This window comes from Ranitomeya variabilis, chromosome 4, assembly GCF_051348905.1.
Source record: "Ranitomeya variabilis isolate aRanVar5 chromosome 4, aRanVar5.hap1, whole genome shotgun sequence".
NCBI lineage: Eukaryota > Metazoa > Chordata > Amphibia > Anura > Dendrobatidae > Ranitomeya > Ranitomeya variabilis.
This window is the reverse complement of record NC_135235.1, coordinates 446,102,032-446,127,410: the sequence shown is the minus strand read 5'-3', so window position 1 is coordinate 446,127,410 and position 25,379 is coordinate 446,102,032. Positions and strand designations below refer to the sequence as shown.

Sequence of the window (25,379 nt, the reverse complement as noted above, 5' to 3'; positions counted from 1 at the left end):
CTCTCATTAAGTGGTTTTAAAAAAAAAATGGTGGTTAGGGCCTACTAACGGCTTCTGCCCCTCCCTGGTGTTGTCCTCAACTAAATAAAGCTGAGCTTCAACCTTCCGGCTCTCATTATGTGGTTTTAAAAAAAAAAAAATGGTGGTTAGGGCCTACTAACGGCTTCTGCCCCTCCCTGGTGTTGTCCTCAACTAAATAAAGCTGAGCTTCAACCTTCCGGCTCTCATTAAGTGGTTTTAAAAAAAAAATGGTGGTTAGGGCCTACTAACGGCTTCTGCCCCTCCCTGGTGTTGTCCTCAACTAAATAAAGCTGAGCTTCAACCTTCCGGCTCTCATTATGTGGTTTTAAAAAAAAAATGGTGGTTAGGGCCTACTAACGGCTTCTGCCCCTCCCTGGTGTTGTCCTCAACTAAATAAAGCTGAGCTTCAACCTTCCGGCTCTCATTAAGTGGTTTTAAAAAAAAAAAAAATGGTGGTTAGGGCCTACTAACGGCTTCTGCCCCTCCCTGGTGTTGCCCTCAACTAAATAAAGCTGAGCTTCAACCTTCTGCTCCAAATTACCATTTTAAAAAATGCAATAGGCTTTTCCGGCCTACTAAAGGTGTCTGCCCCTCCCTGGTGTTGTCCTCAACTGAACAAAGCTGAGCTTCCACATTCTGGCTTTCGCCCTATACTATCAGATATTAAACTGCATTTGGCCTACTAGTGTGGTTAGGCCCTTGAAACAGTGTCTGCTGCTCTTGGGTTTGCTACTCCACTGAACAAAGCAATGCCGCCTGTTTAGTCCTGTTACCAATTTTGAACTGCATGTAGCCTACTTTATTCTTTGGCCCTATATCTGTTTCCTCCTCATCCTGCCCATTGCCCAGCCACTGCTAAATGAGTCTGCTGGTACATTGACCTAGACCACTACATTCCCCTTGTACTCTACACAGCCAGAATCTGACCCTGCTGAAAGTAAGGTTCCCCTTCCCGCATGTTATACCACCTTACACAGGGACAAAGAGGAAGGTGCAGATGAAAGTGCAGGTTCCTTCATCAGGTGGGGGGGCATACTCGTTGGCGACGTCACTGGCACAGGGCCCCTCAGAGTACGCAAAAGTGTCGCTGCTGGTGGGAGGCGCCCCCGCCATGCAAACACACCGCCGTACTTTGAGGGGCCCTGTGCCAGTGGCAATGCGAACGAGTGGGCCCCCCCTGCTTGCTCAGGATCACAGCACTTGCAACTTTTAAATACTTACCTTTCCCTGCAACACCGCCGTGACGTAGTCCGCATTTCCTGGGCCCACGAAAAACTTGAGCCAGCCCTACTCCCCCCACAACTTTCCCCCAATTCCCTATGCCCAACTATTATTATACAGTTAATTAAGATTGGCAAGCTTCAGAAACAAGAATGGATGTTTTTGGCATTAAAATGGGCACTGTAGGTGTTTTCCTGGCCTCCACTCACTGCCGACTATGCTTCCCCATTGACTTGCATTGGGTTTCGTGTTTCGGTCGATCCCCGACTTTTAGCGATAATCGGCCGACTGCACTCGACTCGACTCTGGACAAAATCGGGTTTCCCAAAACCCTACTCGATCTTAAAAAAATGAAAGTCGCTCAACCCTAGTGGTGTATAATACATCTGCCTTTTCTCTGCTGTGGCTTTGAGTATAAATCTTCTTGTGATACCTTTTTACTTTCCTTTTTATGACGAGGCAACTAAGACCATGAGCATATTTTTCTGACAAATGTTACGGCATGCTACATAGCCTGAAGTTTTGGCATGATTATGGCAAAAGGAGACATAATATATAATCAGATGAACTAAAGTCAAAACCACCATCAGAAAAATTAAAAAAGGAGTGTACAGGAGTGTATGTGCAATACATTTTTGTTTTTTGGACCAAACTGTCCGTGTACATTCTGCAACATGCTTTGCCAGTTGTTTTACTACTTGTCCATCAGGTTGACCAGGCTCCAGGTCGTTGAGTGTTCATAGGCCGTCACTGTTCTCAGCAGTACGAGCCCTGTTTATATAGGATGTAGTGCCGTTGAGAATGATGATCTTTTGTACAACAAAAAAAGATAATTACTCCCTATAAATGAGCGTTTTTGCTCTTTCATCAGCAGCATGTTTGACTGTACGATTATGGATAAACGAACATTCCTAGGACCGCTCATTCACGATAATCATGTAGTGTAGTTGGACCTTAAGAACTAAGTACAATTCATTTTAATGCTTTCATTAGTTCAATAATGTTCAAGGAACAAATACAAAATAGTGTTCAAAGGTTTGTCCCTTGTTTGATTATCATTTTACAATTTCAATCTGCTTAAGTTTAGCGCAAACAGTGATAGCCGTGTGACACACTTACATCCACAAACTGGAGCTCTACGGTGTGGTCAATCTTTGATCTTTCAGGATTCAGTTATTGCTTTCTTATTTTTTCAGTCACATTTATTAGTTTATTAGTGATATTATTACATTGTCCCCATAGTTGCTCATGATTCATGATCAAATTCCAATGGCTGTCAGCCAGAGAGGTAAATAACAGATCTTGGCAATTTAATTTTGTATATTCTTTCATAAAAACGAATGTAAAATCAGAAGGCATAACTTGAAATTCTGGGGTCCAAAAGATAAATCTAAAGAGTGCCACTACCTACCAGTGTATATTACTACTCTCTTCCCATATGGGAGAGATTCCTTTAGGTACCCCCAGGTCTCAGTGAATATGCTACCTCTGCACCACTAGCCACATAGCTACCCCTTTGGTAAAATTCAATCTAATTAATTACTAAAATTATAAATTGGCCTTATAGCGATGCGTACATGCTGATTACCACAAATAGTTTAAAGAGGTTGTCCACTACCCTGGTTCAGTTACTGGTTTTGCCTTAAATGCTTAAGGATAATGCCTCTAAAGATTCCCACATGCCTTTTCTGCAATGTTCCATGTTGTTTTATGTTTTTCTGCCTCGCTTGCTGTGCCCTGACACCAGCTCCGTTGTCATAGTGTTAATTTCCTCTTCAGAGTCCTCTGCTCCCTTCTTACTACATTTCCCATCATTCCCTGTGCTGGGCTGCAAGCCAGCTGTGAGAACAGACCTTTAACTTTGCCTAAACCCCTCCCACTCTTCCAGAGCCACACACAGGCCCAGCATGATCTCCTGTCCAGGACACTGCAGGGGATAGAAAGAATGTACCATATTATCAGATATACTATAGAAAAAAAAGATGTGAAAGAACCACATATTCCAAAGAATTGTAATAAAAATAATGTTTATTGAAAATCTTGTAAAAATACAAAAATAGTCAGCCAACGATTGGTATCAACAGGCAGCTCAAGTAACTTATCATCAATCAAAATGGAGATCCTAGTTTAACACAGACCCATAAGGACAATATAAATGACTGTACAAGACTTTACCAATGCTGCCGTCATATCACAATGTAGTACAAGTAAACCACTGATGTCTTACCAAGTTCTGTTGTGAAAACAAGGCCCGCGAGTACCTAGGTAAATCTGTTATGCTGTGATCTAGGGAAATGATTGCGTTCTCTATGCTTCTGTCCCACCTCCGATTTCTATTATATGCCCATCCCTTGCCTAGCAATTTACACTTATCATCCCTACATAATAGTAACCACCCTTGCTGTTGTCCATGGAATCACTGGACAAGTGTCGTAGAACACCACTGATGGGAAACACTGGGATGGTTCCATAGAAACTGAATTGCTGACTATTACGCAGCACTTGTATGATTTCAGTCTGATAGCATGGTTTCACCATTGACTAATGTTCTGTATGTTGACTAGGGTTGAGCGAAACGGATCGGTCATTTTCATAAGTCGCCGACTTTTGGCAAAGTCGGGTTTCATGAAACCCGACCCGATCCCAGCGTGGGATTGGCCATGCGGTACACGATCTTCGCGCCAAAGTCGCGTTTCCTATGACGCTTAAAGCGCCATTTCTCAGCCAATGAAGGTGCACGCAGAGTGTGGGCAGCGTGATGACATAGGTCCTGGTCCCCACCATCTTAGAGAAGGGCATGGCGGTGATTGGCTTGCTTTCTGCGGCGTCACAGGGGCTATAAAGGGGCGTTCCCGCCGACCGCCATGTTACTGCTGCTGATCTGAGCGTAGGGAGAGGATGCTGACGCTTCGTCAGTAGCAGGGATAGCGTTAGGCAGGGTAAATTAACCCCCAAACCGCTTGTGCTGTAGCGATTTCCACTGTCCAACACCACCTTTTATTTTTGGGACAGTGGAGGCTCGATTTCTGTGCAACAGCTCTGTAGCTTATAAGGCTCCCTGATAGCTGCGTTGCTGTGTGTACGCCGCTGTGCAAACCAACTGCTTTTTTCAAAGCACAAATCCTGTTGCTCCTTCCTTTCTGCACAGCTATCTTGTTTGTTTGTCCACACTTTTGACTTTTGTGTGCAGCAGTCCTTTTTATTGCTGCCTGACATACTTTTCTGAGATAACTGTAGGGAGATAGTCATTGTAGTACAGTCCCTTTTTTTTTTTTTTTTGATATATCTCTTCAAGCCACTTTTTGCCACAGAAAATATACTCTAATACAGTGGCCCCGTTTTATTCACAATTCTCCCAGAAAAAAAAATAAAAGTGGGAGATTAAGATTGTCAAATCTGTATCAGTGCCAGTCCTGCGTGTGGCATCTGTCTTTTTTTGTATTTTCTGCCACAGAAAACCTACTGTATAACAGTGGGCCTGATTTCTTCACAATTCTCCCAGAAAAAAAAATAAAAGTGGGAGATTAAGATTGGCAAATCTGCATTAGTGCCAGTCCTGTGTGTGGCATTTGTTATTTTTTTCTTCCACAGAAAACCTACTGTGTAACAGTGGGCCTGATTTCTTCACAATTCTCCCAGAAAAAAAAATAAAAGTGGGAGATTAAGATTGGCAAATCTGCATTAGTGCCAGTCCTGTGTGTGGCATCTGTCTTTGTTTTTCTGCCACAGAAAACCTACTGTATAACAGTGGGCCAGATTAAATCACTTGTCTCACATATCCCCCCAAAAAATTAAAATAAAGGGAGAATAATCTTGCCAAACCTGTGCATCTGTGCGAGTGCTGTCTGTGGTATCTGTGAGTCATTATGTGCCACAGGAACTATACCGTGATATAGTGGGCCTGATTCAATCCCTTGTCTCCCATATCAAAAAAAAGAAGGACATTTCTATTGCCAGTGTGTGCATCTGCGTCAGTCCGGCTAGTGCCATATCTGCCAGCCTCTTTCTGCTAATCAAACTGTGTTGTGTAATACAGTGGGCCTGATTTTTCCCTGGATTCTCCCACACATAAAGAGGGACATTTCTATTGCCAGTGTGTGCATCTGCGTCAGTCCTGTTGGTGCCATATCTGCCAGCCTCTTTCTGCCAATCAAACTGTCTACTGTAATACAGTGGGCCTGATTTTTCCCTGCATTCTCCCACACATAAAGAGGGACATTTTTATTGCCAGTGTGTTTATCTGCGTCATTCCTGTTAGTGCCATATCTGCCAGCCTCTTTCTGCTAATCAAACTTTGTTGTGTAATACAGTGGGCCTGATTTTTCCCTGCATTCTCCCACACATAAAGAGGGACATTTCTATTGCCAGTGTTTTTATCTGCGTCAGTCCTGTTAGTGTCATATCTGCCAGCCTCTTTCTGCTAATCAAACTGTGTTGTGTAATACAGTGGGCCTGATTTTTCCCTGGATTCTCCCACACATAAAGAGGGACATTTCAATTGCCAGTGTGTGCATCTGCATCAGTCCTGTTAGAGCCATATCTGCCAGCCTCTTTCTGCCAATCAAACTGTCTACTGTAATACAGTGGGCCTGATTTTTCCCTGCATTCTCCCACACATAAAGAGGGACATTTTTATTGCCACTGTGTTTATCTGCGTCACTCCTGTTAGTGCCATATCTGCCAGCCTCTTTATGCCAATCAAACAGTGTAGTGTAATACATTGGGCCTGATTTTGCACTGCATTCTCCCACACAAAAAAGGGACATTTCTATTGCCAGTGTGTGCATCTGCGGCAGTCCTGTCAGTGTCATATTTGCCAGCCTCTTTCTGCCAATCAAACAGTGTAGTGTAATACAGTGGGCATGATTTTTCACTGCATTCTCCCACACATAAAGAGGGACATTTCTATTGCCAGTGTTTTTATCTGCGTCACTCCTGTTAGTGCCATATCTGCCAGCCTCTTTCTGCTAATCAAACTGTGTTGTGTAATACAGTGGGCCTGATTTTTCACTGCATTCTCCCACACATAAAGAGGGACATTTCTATTGCCAGTGTGTGCATCTGCGGCAGTCCGGTTAGTGCCATATCTGCCAGCCTCTTTCTGCCAATCAAACTGTCTACTGTAATACAGTGGGCCTGATTTTTCCCTGCATTCTCCCACACATAAAGAGGGACATTTTTATTGCCAGTGTGTTTACCTGTGTCTCTCCTGTTAGTGCCATATCTGCCAGCCTCTTTCTGCCAATCAAACAGTGTAGTGTAATACAGTGGGCCTGATTTTGCACTGCATTCTCCCACACAAAAAAGGGACATTTCTATTGCCAGTGTGTGCATCTGCGGCAGTCCTGTCAGTGTCATATCTGCCAGCCTCTTTCTGCCAATCAAACAGTGTAGTGTAATACAGTGGGCCTGATTTTTCACTGCATTCTCCCACACATAAAGAGGGACATTTCTATTGCCAGTGTTTTTATCTGCGTCACTCCTGTTAGTGCCATATCTGCCAGCCTCTTTCTGCTAATCAAACTGTGTTGTGTAATACAGTGGGCTTGATTTTTCCCTGGATTCTCCCACACATAAAGAAGGTCATTTCTATTGCCAGTGTGTGCATCTGCGTCAGTCCGGTTAGTGCCATATCTGCCAGCCTCTTTCTGCCAATCAAACTGTCTACTGTAATACAGTGGGCCTGATTTTTCCCTGCATTCTCCCACACATAAAAAAGGGAGATTTATATTCACAACAAGTTCACGCACACCTTGTACCTGGTTTTACGGGACCACATAACGGTTGTTAGTTTGGTAACATTTTTGCAAGAATGAGGAAGTCTGGTGGAAGAGGTCGTGGCCGTGGGCGTTCATTGCCAGCTGGTAATGATGGTAGAGGTGGTGGTCGTGGAGCATCAGGTGGTCGTGGGAAAAGCAATATAGCCCCTTAGTCTCGAGTTGTTGAGCCAGCGTCATCGTCTCGAAGGCTCCCTTTTCTGGGAGTAGGAAATGCGCTTTTGAAGCCGGAGCAGCAGGAACAAGTATTGGCTTTCATTGCTGACTCTGCCTCTAGCTCTTTCGCCTCCTCCTCGGAAAGTGCCAAATGTCAGATCAGTGCGTCGTCAGTGGATGCTCCCGGTCAGGAACAAGTCGCTTCCTTGTGTCCTTCACCCAGAACAACAGTGAAGGATGCGTCAGGCGACACAACTGGTTACTCCATGGAGCTCTTTACACATACCGTGCCTGGGTTACAAAGGGAAATTGTTAACAGGCCATGCCCATTCCAAGATGAATCGGACATGGAGTGCACAGATGCACAGCCACAGCCAGATTATTGTGCTGTTCCTTTGACTCAGATCAGAACATTGCCCTCGCAGTGTACTGATCCAGAATCTGACCCCGATGAGACTATGGAGCCCCGTCACGAACGCTATAGCACCGGCTTACACGGTGACCCAGAGGAAGGTGCACAGGACATAGAAGAGGAGGTCATAGATGACCCAGTTGTTGACCCCGATTGGCAGCCATTGGGGGAACAGGGTGCAGGCGGCAGTAGCACTGAAGCGGAGGAGGAGGAGCCGCAGCAGGCATCAACATCGCAACAGGTTCCATCTGGCAGGCCCGTATCTGGCCAAAAACGTGTGGCAAAACCAAAACCAGTTGTAGGACAGCGTGGCCGTCCGGTTAAAGTAGCTCAGTGTGCAATGCCTGAAAAGGTATCCGATAGTAGGAAGAGTGCAGTCTGGCATTTTTTTAACCAAGATCCCAATGATCAGTGAAAAGTCATCTGTAAGAAATGCTCAAGGACCTTCAGCAGAGGTCAGAATGTTAAAAATCTAAATACAAGTTGCATGCGTAGACATTTAACCACCATGCACTTGCAAGCCTGGACAAACTACCAAACGTCCCTTAACGTTGTAGCACCCTCTCACAATGAAGCTAGTCAGCAACGTGACATCCCTTCCCTCACTGTAAGCCCACCATTTACCACACCACCTGCAGGAAATGTGGCGGTGTCGTCGCAAGGCCAAAGCAGTCATGGAGTCACCAGGTTCGTGGTAGCAAAAACTGTAAAAAGGGCAACAGCAAGAATACCATCACCAACCCTCTCTCAGTCACCCATGTCCACCGGCACCCCCGCTAGTTCCACCCTATGCAGCTCTCCAGTCCAGCTCACCCTACATGAGACTCTCGTTAGGAAAAGGAAGTACTCATCCTCGCATCTGCGTACACAGGGTTTGAATGCCCACATTGCTAGACTAATCTCGTTAGAGATGATGCCCTACCGATTAGTTGAAAGTGAAGCTTTCAAAGCCCTTATGGACTACGCTGTACCACGCTATGAGCTACCCAGTCGACACTTTTTTTCCAGAAAAGCCATCCCAGCCCTCCAACAGCATGTAAAAGACCGCATTGTCCATGCGCTCAGGCAATCTGTCAGTAGAAAGGTGCACCTGACAACAGATGCATGGACCAGTAGGCATGGCCAGGGGCGTTACGTCTCCATCACGGCACACTGGGTTAATGTGGTGGATGCAGGGTCCATAGGGGACAGTAATATTGGGACAGTTCTGCCTAGCCCACGGTCTAGGAAACAGTTGGCTGTAGGCGTTCGTCACCCCTCCTCCTCCTCGTCCTCCAGCAGAAGTGAGAGCTCGTCCACAGACCGCAGTCGCACGACCACTCCATCTGCAGTTGCCACTGTAGCACACAAGGTGTCCAATTATGGAACAGCTAGTGGCAAGCATCAGCAGGCTGTATTGGCAATGAAGTGTTTGGGCGACAACAGACACACCGCGGAAGTTCTGTCTGAGTTCTTGCAGCAAGAAACTCAGTCATGGCTGGGCACTGTACATCTTGAAGCAGGCAAGGTAGTGAGTGATAACGGAAGGAATTTTATGGCTGCCATAGCCCTTTCACAACTGAAACACATTCCTTGCCTGGCTCACACCTTAAACCTGGTGATGCAGTGCTTCCTGAAAAGTTATCCGGGGTTACCCGACCTGCTGCTGAAAGTGCGCAGACTTTGCTCTCACATCTGCCGTTCGCCCGTACACTCCAGCCGTATGCAGAACCATGAGCGGTCTTTGAACCTTCCCCAGCATCGCCTAATCATCGACGTTGCAACAAGGTGGAACTCCACACTGCACATGCTTCATAGACTGTGGGAACAGAGGCGTGCTGTTATGTATTTGTGGGAGGATACATATACACGGGCAGGCAGTTGGATGGCAGACATGGAGTTGTCACCTGTGCAGTGGTCGAAGCTCCAAGACCTGTGTAAAGTCCTTCAGTGTTTTGAGGAATGCACACGGCTGGTTAGTGCAGACAACGCCGTAATAAGCATGAGCATCCCCCTAATGCGTCTGCTGATGCAAAGTTTGACGCACATAAAGGAACAGGCGTCTGCAGCCGAGGATAAGGGAAGCCTTGATGACAGTCAGCCATTGTCTGCTCAAGAAAGTCTACAGGACGAGGTGGCGGGCGAAGAGGAGGAGGACGAGGAGGATGATGGGGATGAGTATTTTTGGGATGAGGAAGCTTCTCAGGGGGCAATAGAAACTGCTGGCGGTGCAAGGCCGGGTTCAGAGTTTTTGAGGGAGACAAGTGACATTGATTTGCCAGAAAGTGCTCCTCAACCCAGCATATGCACTGAGTTGACAACTGGAACATTGGCCCACATGGCGGATTATGCCTTGCGTATCCTCAAAAGGGACCCACGCATTATAAAAATGATGACCGATGACGATTACTGGTTGGCCTGCCTCCTTGATCCTTGCTATAAAGGCAAATTGCAAAATATCATGCCACATGAGAACCTCGAACAGATATTGGCAACCAAACAAGCTACTCTTGTAGACCGTTTGATTCAGGCATTCCCAGCACACAGCGCGGGTGATGGTTCTCACACGAGATGCAGGGGGCAACAGGGCAGAGGTGTTAGAGGTGCACAAATCAGAAGTATAGAGGAAGAACCGTATGCACTACCCCGTGAGGGTGCCCGGGTAGGATCCCACACCTGACGTAAATATAAAAATAAAAATATAAAAGAACCCGGCACTCAACTTTAGGTGGATCTCTTTTGATTTTATTAACAAAAGAGAAGCTAAACGTTTCGGCCTGGCTTGGCCTTCTTCAGTAACTATGCATAAAATAACAAAATAACATAACAAACATGATGTGAACTCATTATGTTTTGTTATTTTATGCATAGTTACTGAAGAAGGCCAAGCCAGGCCGAAACGTTTAGCTTCTCTTTTGTTAATCAAAAGAGATCCACCTAAAGTTGAATGCCGGGTTCTTTTATATTTACCACAAATCAGAAGTGGCATAGGACAGAGCGGTTTTCTGACCAGGTTGTGGAGTGATTTCGCAATGACCGCAGACACGACAGGTACAGCAGCATCCATTCAAAGTGACAGGAGACAACATTTGTCCAGTATGGTTACTAACTATTTATCCTCCATTACCGATGTTCTCCCTCAACCGTCATTCCCCTTTGATTACTGGGCATCCAAAATAGACACCTGGCCTGAATTGGCCGAATATGCATTGCAGGAGCTTGCTTGCCCAGCAGCTAGTGTGCTATCAGAGTATTCAGTGCTGCTGGTTCAATCCTGACCGAAAAAAGGACTCGTCTGGCTACCCAAAATGTTGATGATCTAACCTTCATTAAAATGAACCACTCATGGATTTCAAATTATTTTGCCCCACCTTTCCCGGCTGACACCTAGCTTTCATGTAAAAAGGTCTTGCTTTGGGACTGGTGTTACTGACTGTTCCAATCTCTTAATTTGCAACTGCTGTTTGTCCAGCATACGACATGTTTACACCTCCCTAAATGGCCTAACTCCCCCCACGGGGCCGTGGTCTCGCCACTTGTCGCAAGCACCCGTCAGAGTGCCGTTTGTCTGAAGAGGTGGGTGTGCCCACTTTTGGTCTACGGCACTGGCACTGGGTCCCTCATAGTACAATGACGTGTCTCTGGCGGTGGTGGCGCGCACCCAACGTCAGACACACCGTTGTAACATGAGGGGCCCTGGGCTTGTACCGCCGGCCAGGAGAGAGTGTCCCCCCCCTAAGGTCAAACAATGCTCTACCACTGGCAAAATTATCTGTCGCTGCTCCACCACTGTTTAGTCTATGCGCTGAAATCCTTCAATGCCTGGCACAGACAATAACAATTTGTTGACATGTATGATGCTAGTTAAAATAGTCAGGGGCCCTGTCCTACATTTACACCAGTAAAATCTTTGAGCCCAATTACAATGTCTGAAAGTCAGCATAGAAGCACACCCCTGTACCTAAGTATGCCACCCTTTTTTTTTTGTTTTGTTTTTTTTGGGGATACATTAACATCAATTTAGGTTTTGGGACTCGGAGTACTTACTGTGTCAGACACTCCTTCCAATTGTCCTCCGCTGACCACACCAATGCTGCCTGTGTACCCCTGCCACCTAATGGAAGCTGCATAGAGCCTATTTTATTATTTTAGGCCTAGGAAGTCTGTCTGCGGTCCCTCCTTCAAATTGTCCTCCACTGACCACACCAATGCTGCCTGTGTACCCCTGCCACCTAATGGAAGCTGCATAGAGCCTATTTTATTATTTTAGGCCTAGGAAGTCTGTCTGCGGTCCCTCCTTCCAATTGTCCTCCGCTGACCACAGCAATGCTGCCTGAGTACCCCTGCCACCTAATGGAAGCTGCATAGAGCCTATTTTATTATTTTAGGCCTAGGAAGTCTGTCTGCGGTCCCTCCTTCGAATTGTCCTCCGCTGACCACACCAATGCTGCCTGTGTACCCCTGCCACCTAATGGAAGCTGCATAGAGCCTATTTTATTATTTTAGGCCTAGGAAGTCTGTCTGCGGTCCCTCCTTCCAATTATCCTCCACTGACCACACCAATGCTGCCTGTGTACCCCTGTAACTAATTTAAAAATGCATAGAGCCAACTTTTTTAGTTAACACATATTACCTTTGTCTGTCTGCGGCACCACTTAATCACGCTGTCCTCCACTGAAAAAGCTGAACTTCAACCTTCAGGCTCTCATTAAGTAGTTGTTTATATAAGACAGCAGTTGCCCTACTACTTTGGTTGGGGCCTAGTAACGGTGTCTGCCGCTCCTTGGTGTTCCCCTCCAGGTTTCCTTGTCTGAGCTTCAACCTTCAGGCTCTCATTAGGTATTTTTTAATGTCACACTGCAGTTGCCCTACTACTTTGGTTGGGGCCTAGTAACGGTGTCTGCCGCTCCTTGGTGTTCTCCTCCTCCTTGGTGTTCTCCTCCAGGTTTCCTTGTCTGAGCTTCAACCTTCAGGCTCTCATTAAGTATTTTTTAATGTCACACTGCAGTTGCCCTACTACTTTGGTTGGGGCCTAGTAACGGTGTCTGCCGCTCCTTGGTGTTCTCCTCCTTCTTGGTGTTCTCCCCCAGGTTTCCTTGTTTGAGCTTCAACCTTCAGGCTCTCATTAAGTATTTTTTAATGTCACACTGCAGTTGCCCTACTACTTTGCTTGGGGCCTAGTAACGGTGTCTGCCACTCCTTGGTGTTCTCCTCCAGGTTTCCTTGTCTGAGCTTCAACCTTCAGGCTCTCATTAAGTATTTTTGAATGTCACACTGCAGTTGGCCTACTACTTTGGTTGGGGCCTAGTAACGGTGTCTGCCGCTCCTTGGTGTTCTCCTCCTCCTTGGTGTTCTCCTCCAGGTTTCCTTGTCTGAGCTTCAACCTTCAGGCTCTCATTAAGTATTTTTTAATGTCACCCTGCAGTTGCCCTACTACTTTGGTTGGGGCCTAGTAACGGTGTCTGCCACTCCTTGGTGTTCTCCTCCAGGTTTCCTTGTCTGAGCTTCAACCTTCAGGCTCTCATTAAGTATTTTTTAATGTCACACTGCAGTTGCCCTACTACTTTGGTTGGGGCCTAGTAACGGTGTCTGCCGCTCCTTGGTGTTCTCCTCCAGGTTTCCTTGTCTGAGCTTCAACCTTCAGGCTCTCATTAAGTATTTTTTAATGTCACACTGCAGTTGCCCTACTACTTTGGTTGGAGCCTAGTAACGGTGTCTGCCGCTCCTTGGTGTTCTCCTCCTCCTTGGTGTTCTCCTCCAGGTTTCCTTGTCTGAGCTTCAACCTTCAGGCTCTCATTAAGTATTTTTTAATGTCACACTGCAGTTGCCCTACTACTTTGGTTGGGGCCTAGTAACGGTGTCTGCCGCTCCTTGGTGTTCTCCTCCTCCTTGGTGTTCTCCTCCAGGTTTCCTTGTCTGAGCTTCAACCTTCAGGCTCTCATTAAGTATTTTTTAATGTCACACTGCAGTTGCCCTACTACTTTGGTTGGGGCCTAGTAATGGTGTCTGCCGCTCCTTGGTGTTCTCCTCCACTGAACAAAGCAGTGCCGCCTGTTTACTCCTGTTACCAATTTTGAACTTCATTTGGCCCACTTTATTACTTGGGCCTACTAACTGTGTCAGCCTCTCATTACAGTTGTCCTCCACTGAACAAAGCAATGCCGCCTGGTTAGTCCTGTTACCAATTTTGAACTGCATTTAGCCTACTTTATTCTTTGGCCCTATATCTGTTTCCTCCTCATCCTGCCCATTGCCCAGCCACTGCTAGATGAGTCTGCTGGTACATTGACCCAGACCACTACATTCCCCTTGCACTCTACACAGCCAGAATCTGACCCTGCTGAAAGTAAGGTTCCCCTTCCCGCATGCTATACCACCTTAAACAGGGACAAAGAGGAAGGTGCAGATGAAAGTGCAGGTTCCTTCATCAGGTGGGGGTCCATACTCGTTGGCGACGTCACTGGCACAGGGCCCCTCAGAGTACGCAAAAGTGTCGCTGCCGGTGGGAGGCGCCCCCGCCGTGCAAACACACCGCTGTTGAGGGGCCCTGTGCCAGTGCCAATGCCAACTAGTGGGCCCCCCCTGCTTGCTCAGGATCACAGCACTTGCAAACTTGACATACTTACCGTACCTCTCACTGCTCCACCGCCGTGACATAGTCCACGTTTCCTGGGCCCACTAAAAACTTGAACCAGCCCTACCCCCCACAACTTTAGCCAAATGACCCCCAATTTCCAATGCCTATCTATTATTATAAAGTAAATTAAGATTGACAAGCTTCAGTAACAAGAATGGATGTTTTTGCCATTAAAATGGGCACTGTAGGTGTTTTCCTGGCCTCCACTCACTGCCGACTATGCTTCCCCATTGACTTGCATTAGGTTTCATGTTTCGGTCGATCCCCGACTTTTCGCGATAATTGGCCGACTTCACTCGACTCGACTTTTGACAAAGTCGGGTTTTGCAAAACCCGACTCGACCCCAAAAAAGTAAAAGTCGCTCAACCCTAATGTTGACCTGTCTCTACAGTAGAGCAGTGTTTCTAAAAGTAACAGAGCTTGTTCCTCTTTGATCACATAAATGACTAAAGCCAACGCAGTATGCCTTGCTAAAGAGCACAGATAATACATCTTCTCTATAAACAATTTTAAAGGGAGTCTGTCACCAAGTTTTTTTCCTCTTAATCCGAGAGCAGCATAATATAGAGACAGACACCCTGATTACAGTGATGTTTCACTTACTGGGCTGCTGCTGAAGTTATAACAAAATCACAGTCTTAGAAGCAGGAGATTATCACTAGAGGACTAGTAAACCTGCTGTCAGGTAGCTAAGCATATTAATTGGTTCTGAATTACCCCGCACACACCACTGATTGGCAGTTTTCTGCATATGAACAGAGTACACCGAAAGCTGCCAATCAGTGATGTGGGCTGGGCTATACAAAGCTTAGCATTCAGAGAGCTGCTAGATCTGCAGCAGATAAAATGGGGAATATCAAAACTGAAGCAAGCAGCCCAATTAGTGATACTTCACCAGAATCAGGGTCTCTGTCCCAACATCAGGCTGCTCTCAGATAGGATAGAAAAAACCTGGTGACAGATTACCTTTACATACATGAGGGTCACAATTTATGCCTATTGATTCATACAATAGTGTTTGGATTGTAAACACAATGGGATGGAAGGTGACCCACATCTCCATACATTTATGTGGTTGGCCTGACATAGCTATAGGGTGCGCAGAAGTTGCAGTCATTTTCTGGCTCTGATGCTTGAGGAGAACGCTTTTGTGTCCCAATAGGCATCTGCTTAGACATTACCCCCTCCTTATGGCCCACACAAGGTTAATCTTTGTTATGAGGACAGCTTAGGGCAGTAGGGAGTATCCCTCTCTATTTGTTTCACTAAGCCTCACCTCTCAGCCATATTTTAGACCAAATGAAGGGCGTTAAGAAATGGATGTATTTTTTCGACATGTCTGTTTGCCTCAGGGGCTTGCAAAAAATTCTACAGTGCAACAAATATGATTGGGGCATTTTCTTCTACTGCTTTTCTTATTTATTTTTAGTGCCACTTTAAGTTGCTGTAATTTTCATGGTCAGGAGTATAATGAGTTTTTCTGGTATGTCATTTAGCTATTAAAACGTATATAACTTTTTTTTTCATTAGGAGGAAAAATATTTTGCATTTGGCTGAACCCATCCAATCTCTTTCCAAGTCTGTCACCTAGATTTGAATGATATTGCCTATAGAAGATAACACAACCACAGGCCTTTTAGTCCTTCTTCATGTATACGAATATAATCCATGCAGTCTGGTATGAGCATTTTATAATGTACGGTATGAGCCAGACATCCAGGAGGTGTGGTTATAGACTGCCTGACTCACTGATCTACACTCACTGCTTATCTGCTGGCACCAGACCAACTGTCCCACTTTCTGCTGTCTAAGGAATCTCTAATATCAAGGCAGGACTGAGTTCTCAGGAGGTTTGGGATGAAAATTGGCCTTTTTTGAAGAGGCTCTGGACTGTCTGCATTTTATTTGGTAAAGTTTTCCATTTTTTCAATAACAGTCATGTCACAACTGAGGGACCCAAGTTAAAACCTACCCTCCTCAACAAAATTGGATTTCCACCACATCAGCACATCTCACTTCTCAAGTATGTTCTTTTTTAGAAGACCAAGTCTATTGTCTTCTCTAGGACTTCTTTAATACGTGAGGACTAAAGGTACCGTCACATTAAGCGACGCTGCAGCGATATAGACAACGAGCTGTTTAGGTCGCTAGGAGACGTCAGACACCGGCAACAGCAGAACGATGCAGGAGCGATCCAGTGACGTACTTATCGTTCTCGCTGGTTGTTCGCTCCATGAAGAAACATTGCTGGCATCGTTGCTTTTGCTGTCAAACACGACGATACACGCCAATCTGACGACCAAAAAAAGTTCTGGCCTTCTAGCTCCGACCAGCGATATCACAGCGGGATCCAGATCGCTGCTGCGTGTCAAACACAACGAGATCGCTATCCAGGACGCTGCAACGTCACGGATCGTTGTCATTCTCGTTGGAAAGTTGTTTAGTGTGAAGGTACCTTTACAGCAGTGGTCTGACCAGTCCAGGCTTCCACCATAACAAATGAGATGAGACCACTGTTGACACATCTTAAACCACTGGTGCCTTATTAAGCCAACCTTAGACACAGAAGATTTTATCAAAGCGAAAGAGCTATGAATATTCATGACATTATAGGCAAGAAATGTTAACCTAGGTTGTCTTGTAGTACTTTAAGAAGATCCACACAGCAGACCCTGCTATTAATGAAAGAGATTAATCAACACATGGAGCACAAGTCATAGCCATCCTATCATCCCCGAGCACCACAAGATATTCATCTCTGTCTGCTTCCACCTAGATCTCTCCACTGTAACTCCCCGTTAATTAGTATTAGATGAGGGGAGTTGGTTGACTAGATGCTTGCTGATAATATTATGGATTAGATAGTGTAAGGATGGTTCTCAGAAGTAAGGACTTGTGAGATAGAGGCAAATATTTTATGGTCCTCCTCTGTTTTGTAAGACCGTTGAAGAACATTACAATTAGTTTCAACTATCTCAGTCACATGGGCGTAGAGCTATATAGAAGCCACTTTTCTGGGACTCCGTAGTGTCCTATTCCTCTGTTATTCCTCCCATAAATGTATTGCTAAATTGGTGTTGGCTTTGCCTTTAACATTACAATTTATAGGGTATGTCTGTGCAGTATTAGGGTGCAATCAGATGACCGTTTAATCAGACTGAGATCAGACCGCAATGCCTGGACTGACCCTCCCAACCCGTGAGTGACAGCTGCATAGAAATATATCAAATTGTCACGCTCGGGTCAGAAGAGCCATGACCAGTCAGTGAATTGTAATCCGATCTCAGTCCGATTTAAATGGTCGACTGTACCCGTACTAAGACACAGATTGGATAATGTCACACTGTGTAGGGACACACCCCCAACTGATAACACCCAGTTGTCAATTTATTTAGGATTTTCTAGATTCGGAGGGATGGTATCTTTAAAAAAAAAAAAGATTCTCCATAGTTATACACAGTTCACAATTTTACTTAAACAGACGTGTCAGGTGAGTTAACTAGAGGTCTCGGTTGTAACACGTCTTGCATCTGTGTGAACAGCGTTGGCTCAGAACTGTTCTCAATTCCTTCAGGTAAACATTCATGTTTGTCTTCACTGAATGAAAACAGAGATCTTGAAAATGGTAAAACTGTTTTAACCTATTGACTAAACAGTATGCTAATGGGGAAAGTCATCAATCTCATATTGGTGTGTGTCCAACGCCGGCAGCCCCAGCGGTCAGCTGTTTTTTGCTGCATCGCCTGTCAGAAAATATTGAATGGAGCTGACCAGCACAGCTTCGCTCAACAAGTAGTAGCTGCTGCCGAGTACTGCAGATCAGCTTCTATGCATCTGATAATTGTCGGACCCCTATGATACGATATTGATGACCTATCCAGCAGGTACGGACTGGGGATGAAATTCAGCCCTGGCATTTGAAATCACACAGGCCCATGCTGTCCCCGTCCCCATGAACCAGATGGGATATATTACTAATATTACCCTGGATGGAGGAAAGCAAGATTTACTACAAAACCAATATTTCTAATGACACCCGTGGCCTGCTGGGGTAAGTGACGGGTCAGCGACTTTGTGCTCCATCACAATTCTTAACAGTATGGGTGTCTTGAAAAAACGAATTCTGTTAACAATGTAGCAGATAAGGCGGCCCATGACCAGACAGGCCCTTCTGGTATTTGCCAGAAATGCCAGATGGCCAGTCCGGCCTTGCTATCCAGTGTAAAGGTCAACAGTATTAACTACCCGGACAACTCCATTAATAGAATAGGAAGTTCCAATGTACCCACATAATCACAAGTGGAAGAACGGCCATAATACACCTCTGTATACTCATCACAACTGCTGAGATCAGAGAAAACTGTGATCCCATAACTATAGCGACATGTACAGTAAACGTACTGTATAAAGTTATTGTTGGTCACTAGGAATAAAGAGTTAATCTAAAAAGATACAAATTCTCGAATGTCGAGATGACAAGCCAAAAAAGTTTCTATGGTCATGAAGTGCAGAAATGTCTTGTTCTCAAAAGGGTTAATAAAAAATCAATAGAAAGTAAACACATAGAGACTGGATAAACACACTACACAAAAAAAGACAAAAATCTATTCAATTCGGAGTCACAAATAAGTGGATATGTCTAACGATACAATAGCTCTTGGAATGAATGAGTATAGCATCATGTAGTCAGCTAAATATTTCAACAAAGAATTTTCACTTTGGATGATTACCATAATAGACCTTGAAACCATCAAAAACCGTTATATATGGTGCACAAAAAAGTGTCTACACAATGATATACTATGGAGTGATGCAGATCTGTGTTTATTTTATCATGCTGATTCTGCATAAGAAAAAAATCTTTGCATGTTGCAAGTAGTTCCCATATTCAGATCACACTCACCCATACAACTCTATGGATGTGAGTGAAACATCGAACTGAACTCGGATGTCATCCGAATGCAGTCTGATGTATTTTCACAGAGACAATGAGGAAGATGGAGAAATTAAGTTCTCCATCTTCTCCACACCTGTGATGCGATTGTCTCATGTGAGAGGATCTGAGCACACTAAACTCTGACAGAGTTTGATCCGCGTAACATTAGCATAATTAACCCAATTCTCTCACACAATTCTGGCACACAATTGCAGAATACGAGACACAAGAGACTGCAATTCTGGAGACAAAGCATGTACTGTTTTTTGATATAACGGTAACTTTAGGGCTGCCCTCAATTTTTTTGCCCTGGGTTAAGGGAACCAGCTGCACCTCTAGAAAATCTATTTTCAAATACCTTATTAACGAACATTGAATAAATAGGGCGGAAAGGTTCTGATACAGAATAGACCACAGCAGGACACAAACCCAGGAAAGGTTCAATTTCTATTAGTCATATCTGCAATACCCTTACGATGTGCACTGCTTGCATGGAGCGGGCTTGGGAGTTCCGCAGGTGTCAGGTCTAGTTCCAATTGCAGCAGTTTAACTTCTTAGATGCCAATGTCAATCATGACAACAGCATTTAAGAGGTTGGAAATGGGGGCACTATCTGTTCTGATGTCCATCGCTACCTTCCCCTGCAACACAATTGTGAGTTATGCATGCTGTGAGGCAGTGATCCCCCTGATCATATAAGAGGGTCACTATGTGTCCCCAAGGATGTGCATAGAAACATCTTGAACCCACTGGAGAACATTGTATAAACAGCCACAGCTGTGGTTAAAAGGCAAAATAATCTCTCCCTTCAGGCCCGGTCTTAGAAGTTGCCCATGTCCACGATTCCTTTTAAACTTTCAGATAAGGGTTGGGTGTGTAATTACTGTTTTTAAAACAGCGGAGTAGGAGTTCTGTATATGCCAGGTATGTGTGAGACTGAACACAGATCAGAGCCAAAGAGAGAAAAGCCGTTGCCGCACCCAAAAGTTACACGGACTGATACAGATGATCCAGCTGCAAACCGTATCATAGCGTTCAAATTTGTTTTTGTAAGTTTCCAAAATAAAGACATTTAAATTGAACTATCTTTGGTCACTGTCTCCTTAGCGCACTGTCTTGAAAACCGCTGCCGACCACTGACCCTAGTCCTTCCCGATGCCCAGGACAAAGTTAAGTCAGCGCTTAGGAAGATGAGTCCGGAGGATGACAAGGAAGCTTTCCTCACCATTTTTGAATGTGCAGCAAAGCAGGAGAGCTTACCAGTTTCCTAGTGGGCTGAAGTGGTGGCCCTATTCCTGGTGGGAAATGCCCAGAAGGCTGACTTTGACCTTAGCCGGGAGGATGCCCAGGACTATGGGAAACTCAAAGGTGAGATCCTTGCCCAGATAGGGATTGATACATTTGTACGTGCACAGCCAGTACAATGGTCCTTTCTGGAGGCCTGACCCATTAGATCTCAGGCATATGACTTGTTACATCTAGTAAAAAACTGACTGCAGCCTAAGACCTTAAGCCCAGCCCATGAAGTTGGCATTGTGTGGACAGCCCGTCTTCATCAGCCTCAACTTTATGAACAGTTTTATTGTTCTAGCGAATGCCTCTGAAGTAGGTTTAGGAGCAGTTCTGTTGCATGAGGCGCAAGGAGAGGAACATCCAGTCACCTACTTGAGTAGGAAACTTAAGCCGGACGAGAAAAATTATAGCTTAGTGAAGGAGGAGTGCTTGGCCATTAAGTGGGCCTTGGAGTCTCTATTATTATTTACTCGAGCGACAGTTCTGCCTGGTAACGGACCATTCACCCCTGGGCGAAATGCCAAGCAGAGGAATGTTTGAGTTACTAGATGATTTTTGTCTTTTTGTCGTTGCAAAACTTCAGTTTCTCGGTGGAACTATTGAGCTGAAAGTTGCAAAGAAATGTGGATGCCCTGTCACAAGCACCCAGTATGGTAACAGGTGTTCAACCCCCAACTTTGAACAAAGTGTGGGGTATGTGAGGCAGTGAGGGGGATCATTACATGTCCCCCCAGGATGTGCATAGAAACATACTGAACCAGCTGAAGAGCATTGTAATGACAAGCACAGCTGCTGTTGCAATGCAAGCTAAAAGAGAGAGTGGACTGGCTATTTGAGCAAGTCAGGTTTAGGAAAACCAGACATGGGCTTTTATTTTTGGACAGATCTCTATCAAGGTAGTGGGATGGATCTCTCCCATTTAAACTTTCAAGTAAGGATTGCATGTGTCAGTTTTGGTTTTGCAGTGGATCAGGAGCTCTGTGTATATAAGGTCTGTGTGAGACTGAACACAGATCAGAGCCAGCGAGAGCAAATCCATTGCCAAACCCACGAGTTACACGGTGGTGAAGTCTTCCCCGACAATGGACTGATTCGGACAATGTGGCTGCAAAATGGATGATAACATTTGAGATTATTTTCATAAGTTTCCAATATAAAGACAATTAAGTTGAACTCTCTTGGGTCACTGCCTCATTACTGTACTGTCATGAAAGCCACTGCCTTGAAGTGCTATTGTGTTTGTTAATGTTATACACCTATAGTCACAATAGTCTGCTATATTACAGTATTGCATTGTACATGTAATCACAAGTTTAAAAAGCAAATTAAAAATTTTAAAAAATGTAATCACCCCACTTTCCCTGTAACGTAAACAAAATCTAAACAAATAAAACATATTTGGTTTTATCATAAGGATCTGTCTGAACTAATAAAAATATTGTTATATATATATATATATATATATATATATATATATATATATATATATATATATATATATATATATATATATATCCCACACAGTGAACACCAAAATAAAAAAAATCTAAATGACAGAATTGTTGTTTTTGTTCACTTTGTTTCCTCCCGAAGAACAAAAAGGCATCAGAAATGGACCCCAAAATGATAATGATAAAAACTGTAGCTCATACCACAGGAAAACAAGCTCTCATATAACTCTATTGACTGAAAAATAAAAAAGTTATAGATTTCGGAAGGTTAAGAGAAAAAAATTGAAAGCAAAGGGGGTCCACTGGGCCTGTGTAGCCTGTGGGCCTTGATAAACCTGGACCCAGCCCTGGAATGGAAGGTACAGTAGCATTAAAGGCTATAGAAGATAAAAAAGTCTGAATTCCAAGACATCAGCCTCATGAACTTCATAACAGAATTCTTTGAAAGAAGAAATAATGGCGACACTCACCGGTTTGAGAAATCATTGCTATATTCCAATAAATTAAAAATCAGCACAGAAAACAATGTGGACTCTTTAGACACATGGACAGCAGTCGTTTCGTACCAGCCTGCGCTTCTTCCTGGCCACTGCTATAAATGGTGCCTCTATCGCTGAATGACGTAACACATTGCTGCATTACGCAGATAGCCAATTGATTTTAATGAGATTTTTGTCATTCTTAGTTTCCCCGGTGCTGGTAAGTTGAACATTGCTGCATGGTTCTCCGATTGATTACAGCTGACTGCAGGGGTCTCATCAGCAGGAAACTGTGATCAGTTTTTTATTTATTTCAGTCATCTGTTACTCTTCTTACTATTATCCTATCATTGAGTGTTCACATTGTGCTTTAAGTTGTCAGAAAAACACGTGACTGTGAACATTTCACAACATCTGTCAAACTCTTTCTACTAAAGTCAAACAGCTCAGCCAGGGTGACCTAACACGCTTTATCTCCCAGCACTTTTGTTTGACATGCCGCTCTTTCACAACCTGGATGAGTGCTGCATATTGCTGTGTAATGGTATTCCCCAGAAGACCCATAGGTTTCGTGTGGACACTTGCCTTATGGCACACATTCTATTAAGTGGGCACAAAACAATAAGTATATCTATTTAGTGTCCTTCTAAAGTATAGGTGAGAGAAAATCTATCAGTGTGGTCTGAGTGTCATCCACATTTTTTATATCTGATGAAATTTAAAATGAAAATGTCTCCACCTTCTCCATTCTGTCAGTCCGTGAAGATCAGACTGCCCTTGGACCCACTGACTTGCATTGCTGATTTTGATCCAACCTTCAGATGAAAATTTGACTTGGCCTGAGGAAACAAATCGGACATGTGAATAGTCCCATAGACTATCACAGGTATGAGTGCTATCCGTGAAAACCCTGGATGGCACTCATAATTGGGATGTCTGAATGAGGCCTTACAGAGATAGCCAACTAACGCTACGCACAGTGATCAGACACTTATTGCATAGTAGGCCAAGCCCTTTAATCTTACAAATCTCCAGTTCTAGGAACCTCCATGTGCGAGCCTGACATTAGCAGCTCTTACACTTTACATATTAGGGTTAGAAATCTTTTGGGTTGTCCATCCTTGGAGACATTTAAAAAAAAAAATTGGGGGAGTTTTTACATTCTCTTTGTTTCCTTGTACTTTCAATTTTAATGTGTTCTGTAGTCATAAATCAGCTGAGAGGTGCTCAGAAAAAGACAGATGAAAGAGTTAAAGACTCTCCGTCAGACCACCATAGTGGGACTGACTGATGGATTCTCAGTAAACTCATTCTGCAGCCAGCAATAGGCCATGCAAAGAAGGCAAGCGGTGCACAATTTTTAATGATACCCAATTGTAAAAATTATTTTTAGCCCAATATACACACATTTAAGTAAATAAAAAAATCCTCAAAAGTGGACAAACCTTATGATTTCTCATCTGCTTTGCATAGTAAACTACAACTATAGTAATACGAGATACTTTCTAATTTCTCAGGATTCTCCCCCGTGGTCTTCACCTGCTTTGGTTGGTGATGTTTCATCTCCTGATGACTTTTCCTCTAGTCTGCAGGAATGAGTGAGCACCAGATCCTCAGAACTCCCACAATCCCATTTTTTAAAAATTGCCGTGATCAACCATGATCCACCCATGACTGCAGCACTACGGAAACATACTACATATGTGTCAGATGGAAGGCAGTCATACACTGAAGCAGGAATGTCCACATGATAGTCCACATAGACTTTAAGAGTTATCAATGAAAAACCCTTCTCTTTGAATTCCTATAGATTTCACTGACAGGCACAGCTATAAAATAAGTAATAGAAGGCAAAACAAAACGTCATATTTTATTAGTGCAATCTGATGTCCTGATCTGTATGGGCAATGGATAGATCGATGAATGGATAGATAGATAGATAGATAGATAGATAGATAGATAGATAGATAGATAGATAGATAGATAGATAGATGTGAGATAGATAGATATATGGATAGATAAATAGATAGATAGATAGATAGATATGAGATAGATAGACATAGATAGATATGAGATAGATAGATATGTGATAGATAGAAGGAATGATAGATAGATAGATAGATAGATAGATAGATAGATAGATAGATAGATAGATAGATAGATAGAACATACTTACCATCTTTGTGTAGGAAATATCTGAATATTACAAATAATTACCAGGTGGACCCCAGCTCTGGAATGTCCTAATTCTGATGAAACATGACTTCCATGCCGTATGCTTGTCGGCAGTGTTCTCCATGGTATTCACAGACGGCTTGGGATTTCACAGCAGGAAACAGTTAATACGTTCTCGCTCTTGCTCCTGGTGGAAATGTATTAGCACTTCATAATTTTTAGTGCTATCAGCGATTATTTGAAGCTCACTAGCACAGAAATCTCTGGAGGACGTGTGGAAGATTCACTAATTACACTTAAGCTGTGCACCTGGTCATGTACCTAGGAATAGGAGTCAGATCCATGAGGGTGGCGGGTGAGGTGGTGCGTGCAGAAGGTGCCGTATTGTTCATGGAATATTAATGCGTAATACATGAAAAGATGACCGATGCTCGTGTAGCTTTCTATATTGGGCTCCTAATCTACTGCATTCTGCTATCTCCATACATAGGGGCACAGTCGACAAACACATATTGGCCGTAGATTCCAAACATTCAAAATTGTTTGACCCAAATGATCTGAAATTATCGGAAAACTTAAAAATGAAAGTTAATTATAATAATAGTAAATATAGTAATGAAAATATACATGTATTGTGTTCAACGCGTGATCCGGATGATTTGGTTATATATTTTTCTGCCATTTACCTTTGATTGTGTCGATCATGTTGGCTCCATCATCACAATGTCTCCTTACTGACGCATTGGTAGTAAGGAATGGTAAGACTATAGCTGCTTTAATAAATCTTGGTTAAAATATATACAGATATAGCTACAAATTAGGAAGCTACGCATAAATATGC

The 25,379-nt window shown here is 43.9% G+C and overlaps 1 long non-coding RNA gene across 3 annotated transcripts in view; it reads left to right on the top strand.

Annotated features, from left to right (window-relative positions):
• The window catches only part of LOC143769002 (uncharacterized), a 46,083-nt gene that overhangs the window by 19,224 nt on the left and 1,480 nt on the right, over positions 1–25,379 (top strand). Inside the window, exons 1-2 of one of the 3 annotated variants that reach the window (XR_013214155.1) lie at positions 15,987–16,112; positions 20,248–20,508. This is a non-coding gene — a long non-coding RNA (uncharacterized LOC143769002). Of the gene's footprint in view, positions 1–15,986; positions 16,113–16,145; positions 16,228–20,247; positions 20,509–25,379 lie in introns of those variants that run through there. The other 2 variants (XR_013214156.1, XR_013214157.1) reach the window with 2 other exon arrangements.